The sequence below is a fragment of the Macadamia integrifolia genome, chromosome 3 (assembly GCF_013358625.1).
Source record: "Macadamia integrifolia cultivar HAES 741 chromosome 3, SCU_Mint_v3, whole genome shotgun sequence".
Taxonomy (NCBI): Eukaryota; Viridiplantae; Streptophyta; class Magnoliopsida; order Proteales; family Proteaceae; genus Macadamia; species Macadamia integrifolia.
This window is the reverse complement of record NC_056559.1, coordinates 37443473-37453327: the sequence shown is the minus strand read 5'-3', so window position 1 is coordinate 37453327 and position 9855 is coordinate 37443473. Positions and strand designations below refer to the sequence as shown.

The 9855-nt window shown below is 51.6% G+C and overlaps 1 pseudogene; it reads left to right on the top strand.

Annotated features, from left to right (window-relative positions):
• Positions 1 to 1248: 1248 nt before the first annotated feature.
• Positions 1249 to 9822, top strand: LOC122074446 (annotated as a pseudogene).
• The last annotated feature ends 33 nt before the right edge of the window (positions 9823 to 9855 follow it).

The window sequence follows — 9855 nt, the reverse complement described above, 5'->3', positions numbered from 1 at the left end:
CGGCAAAGAAGAACAAGAACACGATCAGTGGAACCCAAATTCTCTGGTGATGCCAATCGTCCAGTGGGGAATGAAGTCCTGGATGATCCAATTGATAGAAATAATAGGAAGGGGACATTGTTGTATTTCAATATATCATTTGTGCAAGAGGTCAGTCTAGAGAATATATAGTGCAACATTAATGAGGTAGATGGTGGTTGTGGAAAATAAAGCAAATATAATCTAAACCTATAATCACCGACTTACATTAACACTGCCTACAATTATTGACTTACTTTTAACACCAATCAGGTGTGTCTTCGGCGACCAATTGCTTGAGATGCTTTGCATGGCGACATCGACGGTGGCTTCAACGCTGGCAGGTAGTTTGTCAACGACCGGTAAATGAAATTGAACCAAATTAATAAGAGCCGCCAAATTTTTTTTCCGAAGTTCTGGGAGGCGGCGCATCTCGTTGTTAGTAGTGGAAATGAAGGAGATGCGAATCCCGGCCTATGCCAAAGGAATAGAGAGATGGAGGATTGGGATCATGTGGTCGAAGGCTAGCTTTGAAAGGGTCAGCACATGAAGATGATTCCTATTAGCCATGTCTCTACTCTCTTTCAATTGGACTTCTACTAGTAGCAGATAATTAGAAGCTTGAGACAACGGCAGAATTAATACATGGTCAAAGTGAAACAAGCATTATCTTTAATAGTGCTTGCACACCTTTACTAACACAACACAATAAGACCTTTTATGCCTATCCATGCATTTCCTTGAAAATTCATCTGTTTCCATGGTCCGGCGCTCCAGACCACGATGTGATACCTGATTGCCATTATTTACCTGAAAATTTATCTGTTTCCATATACCCTTTGCTTGGTGTGATGACAAGAGACAGAACTTGACAATTAAGTTTTCTTTTGAACATGTGGTGCACATTCAGAACGTTGTCATCATCCATAAGACGATAACACCAAATTGTACGTGGTCGGAATTGGAGCATGGAAGGATGCATTAATTATTAATCACCGCTAAGAAGAAGAGATGGAACTGAGAAACAGAAATTGGTATCTAGTATATGTGGTTGGAATTGCTTCCCAAAAAGAGGGAACTAGAAACACAAATCAATCAAAGAAGTCAGAGAGGAGAGGTTTTGTGTACAAATAAGTGAGGTTTTGTGTACAATTGTACACCGAACCATTAGATGGATGAAGGGGTTGTGCACCATAGATAGTCATGTCCATCCAACAGTTGGGTGCACAACCAACTATTAAACAATTAGTGTCTGGAAATCTTATCTGGCAAAGGAGGAGGAAATGCACGTGGTAATTCTCCCATGGTCAGCCTTCGGCCACCTGATCCCCTTCCTCCATCTCTCCATAGCTCTGGCCAAGGCCGGAATCCGCGTCTCCTTCGTCTCCTCCACTGCCAACCTCCGCAGGCTCCCCCTTCATTTCATTCCTCCTGATTTGGCAGCTCCGCTAGATCTGGTAGAGCTTCACTTACCCGCAGTCGATGGCCTACCAGCCGATGCCGAAGCCACTGTCGACATCGCCATGGACCAAATCCAATACCTCAAGATAGCCTACGATCTTTTGAAACCACAACTCAAGCAGTTCATCTGACACGACACCCCCGACTAGATCATTTAGGATTTCGCTCCCATTGGACGGCCGAGATCTCTCGAGAACTCGATCTCCACGTCCCACTCATCATGTTCTCCGTCTTCTCTACGACCCTGTTTGCCTTTTTTGGTCGACCAGAGTATCTCACTGGTGAAGCCCAAACTAAACACTGGCCATCCCCTGAATCTTTGACATCTCCGCCGGAGTGGATCGATTTCCCGTCCACGGTTGCCTTCTGGCCGTTTGAGTCAATTCCCATGTATGCAGGCGTTTTCGGTAAAAACGCCTCCAGGACGACAGACGCCGAGCGCCTGATGCTTACCGTGACTGCTTGTGAGGTTGTCGCCACCCGGAGCTGCAAGGAATACGAAGGTCAATATTTGGAATTACTAGAGAAGGTTTACCAGTGATGCGGAAAAATTTGACTGGACTATCTCTCCTGCAGTTCCTAGTGCTTTGGTCGACCTGCACAGAAGAGATGACAAGGAGAGCTGGGTTGACCCGAAGGGGGAACTCTCCGATGCCTAAGTTAGACCTTTCCACAACAGATGCTCAAGAGAGCTTTACGGTATGAGAAGTGAGTCATCGCTCCTTTGTGATGGAGGCTTACCTTGGTATTTATAGGCTGCTCATGGAAGGCAAGTGGGAGACGATTGTGAAGAGTCCTGCTTAGGCGTGGAGTCCTCAACGAGAGTGGCTCTGTGATTCCGGGAATATTCCTGGAATATTCCCCTCTTAACTAGGAGAGAACAACCGTGTGACGTCATGATGACGTGTAGTGGATAGACTCCTGACCTCTGGAATAGACTACGTTCCTTGAATGTAGGGGTGGACGGAAACACGTTTCTGGAATCCTTGTTGTTGACGTCGGCCGAGGTGGCAGCTCAGCCAGATGAGGACGAGGTAACAGCACGGCCCGGTGGACACCGATGCAACAACACTGCTTGTTGGAGGCCGAGGTGGAGCACGGCCTGTTGGATGCCGAGGCAATAGCACGGCATGATTGAGGCTGAGGTGGAGCACGGCCTGATTGGTGTCGAGGTGGAGCACGGCATGATTGAGGCCGAGGTGGAGCACGGCCTGATTGGTGCCGAGGTGGAGCACGACATGATTGAGGCCGAGGTGGAGAACGGCCTGATGGAGGCCGAAGTGGAGCATGACCTGATGGAGACCGAGGTGACAGTACGGCCTAATGGATGCCGAGGCACTAGCACGGCATGTTGGAGGCCGAGGTGGAGCACGACCTGTTGGATGCCGAGGCAATAGCACAGCATGATTGAGGCTGAGGTGGAGCACGGTCTAATAGGTGCCGAGGTGCAGCACGACGGGATTGAGGCCGAGGTGGCAGTACGGCCTAATGGATGCCGAGGCAGTAGCACGGCATGATTGAGGCCGAGGTGGAGCACGGCCTGATTGAGGCCGAGGTGGTTGTACGGCCTAATGGATGCCGAGGCACTTAGCACGGCATGTTGGAGGCCGAGGCAGTAGCACGGCCTGATGGAGGCCGAGGTGGAGCATGGCCTGTTGGATGCTGAGGCAATAGCACGGCCTATTGGATGCCGAGGCAATAGTACGTCTGATTGATGCCGAGGTGGAGCACGACATGATTGAGGCTGAGGTGGAGCACGGCATGATTGAGGCTGACGTGGAGCACGGCCTGATAGAGACTGAGGTGACAGTATGGCCTAATGGATGCCGAGGCAGTAGCACGGCATGTTGGAGGCCGAGGCAGTAGCACGGCCTGATGGAGGCCGAGGCACTTAGCACGGCATGTTGGAGGCCAAGGCAGTAGCACAGCCTGATGGATGCCGAGGCAAAAGCACGGCCTGATGGATGCCGAGGCAGCGACTCAGTCCTTTCCAGGTCTGCGTACATGCTTCAGCCGTGCTGAGGAATGTGACATATTTTGCCTCATCACCAGCCCCCGGCTCTAGCAGTTCGAATCGACCTGCTAGAGCATTTAATCTGATTCGAGATGCACTGCTTCACTTTCTCAGCCGAGACTGCTCATCAGCTCGAGGACGAAGGAAGCAAAGCGCCTTCACGGGGGTCGAGAAGAAATGGCCCTAGGTGGCTGATCCCTTAGCCCAACCAGGAGTTGTTGGATGACGTTAACATTTCTTCGTTTAAGGGCGGCTCAAACGATGTCATCTTGTTCCTTCAGGATAAGATGCTCGGCTATAATCCGATGGACTATGCGCGGCGCGTTCTAGTCCATGCTACTCTGGAACAGCCCTGCGGCTCAATCGATGTTGGTGAAGAAATGGTCCGACTCGAAGGATTTTCTTGTGCTGAGCTAGGCTTGTGGATCAGCCCCCCGAGATTAGCCTCATATATATATAGATCCGTATTTATGTGGATGTCTCCCTCGGTAGTGATGTATTTTGAGGGCTCGTGGATTAACCACCCCAGCTCGGTCTAGTTGCTGCCGAGCTAAAGTGTTGTCTTTGTGCCTCATTGGTTAAGGTCTTTGAGTCGCCTGACTGGGGTCTGGTCTTGTGGTGCCGAGCTAGATCCCGGTCTTTGTGCCTCATTGATTAAGGTCTTTGAGTCGTCAGACGAGGGTCTGGACTTGAGGTGCCGAGCTGGAACTCGGTCTTTGTGCCTCATTGGTTAAGGTCTTTGAGTCGCCAGACTAGGGTCTAGTCTTGTGGTGCCGAGCTAGAGCCCGGTCTTTATGCCTCATTGGTTAAGGTCTTTGAGTCGCTAGACGAGGGTCTGGTCTTATGGTGCCGAGCTTGAGCTCGATCTTTGTGCCTCATTGGTTAAGGTCTTTGAGTCGCCAGACTAGGGCCTGGTCTTGTGGTGCCGAGCTAGAGCCCGGTCTTTGTGCCTCATTGGTTAAGGTCTTTGTGTGGCCAGACTAGGGTCTGGACTTGAGGTGTCGAGCTGGAACTCGGTCTTTATGCCTTATTGGTTAAGGTCTTTGAGTCGCCAGACTAGGGTATGGTCTTGTGGTGCCGAGCTAGAGCCCGGTCTTTGTGCCTCATTGGTTAAGGTCTTTGAGTCGCCAGACGAGGGTCTGGTCTTATGGTGCCGAGCTTGAGCTCGGTCTTTGTGCCTCATTGGTTAAGGTCTTTGAGTCGCCAGACTAGGGCCTGGTCTTGTGGTGCCGAGCTAGAGCCTGGTCTTGTGGTGCCGAGCTAGAGCCCGGTCTTTGTGCCTCATTGGTTAAGATCTTTGTGTCGCCAGACTAGGGTCTGGTTATGTGGTGCCGAGCTTGAGCTCGGTCTTTGTGCATCATTGATTAAGGTCTTTGAATCGCCAGACTAGGGTCTGGTCTTGAGGTGCCGAGCTGGAGCTCAGTCTTATTTGCTGTCGAGCTGGGTCCCGGTCTTTGTGCCTCATTGATTAAGGTCTTTGTGTCACCCGACTAGGGTCTGGTCTTATGGTGCCGAGCTTGAGCTCGGTCTTTGTGCCTCATTGATTAAGGTCTTTGAATCGCCAAACTAGGGTCTGGTCTTGAAGTGCCGAGCTGGAGCTCGGTCTTATTTGCTGCTGAGCTGTACACAATGTTAGAAAAGTTAGATATTTGCGAGAAGCTTCATAGTATATTGACGTGTTGTATGCACTTGGGACAAATACATTGCTTCACAATAGAATCTAATATGCTACGTGATTGAAATTGAATAACTGCTAAGGTGCTGATAGTATAAAATCTTCAAGACTAACACCCAATCGATGGGATTTCAAGGCAATCTACTGATAAAACTCTCTATTGATAGATTGTCTACTGGCCTCAGTGATTCGGACTATTGGCAGCTGTTAAACTGGTTCCTCCGTAGGTCCGCCCATGATTGTTAGGATGGCCGGACCCACGAGCTGGTTGTCGTATGTGACAGATCGGTTTGTGGCTGGATCCATTGTCGGTTCGGCCTTACCTCAGCTCGACTGGGCATCTTCTCTCCTCGACTCGGGCCAGTTCCCACCATATTTTTGTTTCAGATACTGGCTGAGGTATCCGACCTTGATGAGCTCATCAATTTCCCTTTTCAGAGACTTACAGTCTTCAGTGTCATGTCCATGGTCTCGGTGGTATCGGCAATACCTGTTGAGGTTCCTCTCTTCTGGTTTACCTGCCATTGGCCTGGGCCAGTGTAAGTACTTCTAATTTTGGATCTCCAAGAGCAGGTTTGTTCGTGAACGATCAAGTTCATATCGCTCAAGTTCAGCTGTGTCCAAAGGCCGATATGTTCTGTTTTTCTTCGGCTCACGGGAGTCATCCCTGTCTCAGAGCCCTTTTCTTCTCCTTCTCTGCCTGATCAACCCTGTTAGCTATTCCTCGGGCTGCCAGAACTTCCTCCATGTTGGCGTATTGATTGCACCGTCTCAACAGTACGGGCATCGTTTCCGGTAAGTCGAGGGTCAGGGACTGAACCAGATCGGGGTGCATTACCCCATTGCACAATGTGCTATACGCCACTCCTTCCGGCAAGTTTTTTACCTCCAATGTCGCCTTTGTGAATCGGGCAAGGAATTCTCTTATTGTCTCCCTCGCCCCTTGCCTCATGTTCATCACGTTTTGCGTAGTTTGCTTCTGCTTCATACTTGCTTGGAAACGTGTGAGGAACGCTCTTGTCAATTCTTCATAGCTGCGGATGGACCGTGGCCGTAAGTGTGACATCCAGACCAGCGCGACTCCTTTTAATGAGGCTGCAAAAGCACGGCAGAGAACGGCGTCTGACCTACCATGCACTGCCATGGCTGAGCTGTAGTACAGTAGATGGTCGTAGGGATCTGTGGTGCCGTCATATCCGTTGAAAACAGGTATCACAAAATTTGAGGGCAGCTCGGCGTCAATCAATTCATCGAAAAGTGCATTATGGGCCAGGGTTACTGTCATGTCGGCCGAGTGCTCCTGCCTCTGCATTCAATTCGCTCTGTGAGTCACTGGATTCTGCTCTCAAGGTCAGCTCTTCTCTCCTCGGCTCGGCCATCTGTTGATCGGTGTGACCCTTCTCTCCTGGGGCTTCTTCCTCGGCCTTGGTGACCCTGCCGTGGTGCACCTCTGGTAGGCCCGATGGGCGAGCTCTGACCAGGATGGGGTCGATCTCGCCGAGCTTGCCTCTGGTAGTTCTCATGTTCTTCTTTGTGAGGACGAGTGCTTCTAGTGTGTCTTTGAGGCAACGGTTGGCGTCCTCCTGCACGGTGTGGGGATCTACGAGTATCATTTGTCTCAGCGCTCCGATGATGTTCAGAACGACCTGCTCTCCCGATCTGAGCAAGGATGGGACCTCGCCTGCGTCCCTCAGTAAGAGATCGCGGTGGTACAGAATGAACAGTGCGCGAAGTCCTGCCTGACCCCCTTCTTGCTGTTGATTGGGGGGTGACGCTGTTGTCAGGAGATTCGTCATTGGGATTTCTGCTCGGAGCAGGCCTTGACGGCTGAGCTGAACTGGTTCGTGGTAATGGAAGTGCGGAGCCGAACTGTCATATAAAATCCCTCACCAGTGCATTCGTGGCTAATACCTGCAGCTGCAAGCTCTGCATCTGTTCTTCCATGTTCGGATGAGTTATCCGGGACGATGGGACATGGCGGGATAGCTGAGGGTTCTGCTCGCATTGATCCCCCTCTCCCTGGGCAACCTGTGGATCGGGCCTGGTTTGCCGGGGTCCTTCTAGAGGGGTCTCTGCTGGGACATATTCCTGCCCTGCCACTGGTGGTGAATGTGAACGTCTAAGTGGTACTTCCCGAGTGGATCTTGCACGCGTTGTCGTTGAAGAAACGACCTTCTCACTCCTTAATTGCATTGTTCCAAGGTGACTTTTTGTAACATTTTCCCACAGACGGCGCCAATCTGATGCGAAAAAATTTGACTGGACTATCTCTCCTGCAGTTCCTGGTGCTTTGGCTGACCTGCACAGAAGAGATGACAAGGAGAACCGGGCTGACCCGACAGGGGACTCTCCGATGCCTAAGTTAGACCTTTCCACAACAGATGCTCAAGAGAGCTTTACGGTATGAGAAGTGAGTCATCGCTCCTTTGTGATGGAGGCTTACCTTGGTATTTATAGGCTGCTCATGGAGGGCAAGTGGGAGACGATTGTGAAGAGTCCTGCTTAGGTGTGGAGTCCTCAAGGAGAGTGGAGTCCTCAAGGAGAGTGGCTCTGTGATTCTGGGAATATTCTTAGAATATTCCCCTCTTAACTAGGAGAGATCAACCGTGTGACGTCATGATGACGTGTAGTGGATAGACTCCTAACCTCTGGAATAGACTATGTTCCTTGAATGTAGGGGTGGACGGAAACACGTTTCTGGAATCCTTGTTGTTGACGTCGGGCCGAGGTGGCAGCTCGACCAGATGAGGACGAGGTAACAGCACGGCCTGATGGACGTCGATGCAACAGCACGGCCTGTTGGAGGCCGAGGTGGAGCACGGCATGATTGAGGCCGACGTGGAGCACGGCCTGATGGAGACCGAGGTGACAGTACGGCCTAATAGATGCCGAGCAGTAGCACGGCATGTTGGAGGTCGAGGTGGAGCACGGCCTGATGGAGGCTGAGGTGGAGCACAGCCTGTTGGATGCCGAGGCAATAGCACAGCATGATTGAGGCCGAGGTGGAGCACGGCCTGATAGGTGCCGAGGTGCAGCACGGCGGGATTGAGGCCGAGGTGGAGCACGGCCTGATTGGTGCCGAGGTGGAGCACGGCATGATTGAGGCCGAGGTGGCAGTACGGCCTAATGGATGCCGAGGCAGTAGCACGGCATGTTGGAGTCCGAGACAGTAGCACGGCCTGATGGAGGCCGAGGTGGAGCACGGCCTGTTGGATGCCGAGGCAGTAGCACGGCATGATTGAGGCCGAGGTGGCTGTACGGCCTAATGGATGCCGAGGCACTTAGCACGGCATGTTGGAGGCCGAGGCAGTAGCACGGCCTGATGGAGGCCGAGGTGGAGCACGGCCTGTTGGATGCCGAGGCAATAGCACGGCCTGTTGGATGCCGAGGCAATAGCACGCCTGATTGATGCCGAGGTGGAGCACGGCATGATTGAGGCCAAGGTGGAGCACGGCATGATTGAGGCCGACGTGGAGCACGGCCTGATGGAGACCGAGGTGACAGCACGGCCTAATGGATGCCGAGGCAGTAGCACGGCATGTTGGAGGCCAAGGCAGTAGCACGGCCTGATGGAGGCCGAGGTGGAGCACGGCCTGATTGAGGCCGAGGTGGCAGTACGGCCTGATGGAGGCCGAGGCACTTAGCACGGCGTGTTGGAGGCCGAGGCAGTAGCACGGCCTGATGGATGCCGAGACAGAAGCACGGCCTGATGGATGCCGAGGCAGCGACTCAGTCCTTTCCAGGTCTGCGTACATGCTTCAGTCGTGCTGAGGAATGTGACATATTTTGCCTCATCAACCAGAAACCTGTAATTCCAGTCGCTGTATTTCCGCCGTCAACGGATAAAAGACTCAAAGGACAAGGAGAGTTGTTGACTGTTTTCAAGTGGCTTGACCAACAGCCGCCCAAGTCGGTTGTGTTTGTTGGCTTTGGCAGCGAATACAAGCTGAGCAGGGATGAGGTGTATGAGGTGGCCATGGGCTTGAACTCTCTGGGCTGTCCTTCCTATGGGCCTGAGGAAACCCACGTGGGCAATCGACGAGAATGACGCATTGCCAGCGGAATTCAGAGCATGCAACGAGGTTCGAGGGATGTGCTTGGGCTGGGCTCCTCAGATGGAAATCTTGGCCCATCCTTCGGTGGGCGGATCACTTTTTCACTCTGGGTGGGGTCTATCATAGAAACTCTCCAATACGGTCACACACTAGTGGTCCTGCCGATGGTGATCGACTAGGGGTTGAACGCTAGGCTGCTGGTCGAGAAAGGTTTGGCCATGGAAGTAGAGAGGGGAGAATACAGATCGTTCGATCGGAAAGGCATCGCCGGGGCCCTAAGGAAGGCCATGGTGGAAGAAGAAGGCGAGAGTTTGAGGGCCCGAGCGAGGGAGATGGGGACCATCTTTGGTGACCACAAGCTCCATCAAGCATACATGGATGGGTTCATCCAATACCTCAAGAAGAAGGGCCAGAAAGATAAAATTTGTTAACCCACTTTTCTTAATTCTTTCTTTCTCCCTTCTGCTAGTGTTCAGAAGTTCACAGAACTATTATTATTAGAACTATTGGAAAGTACCATTTTCAATAGGAGAGTTTTCTTGTGGTAAAAAGGTGAACTTTTTCTCAGGCAAGTCTTTTTGAAGAGGTTTTTTAATTGGGTCACCTTATTTGTTAATATTCTTTTTTTTTTT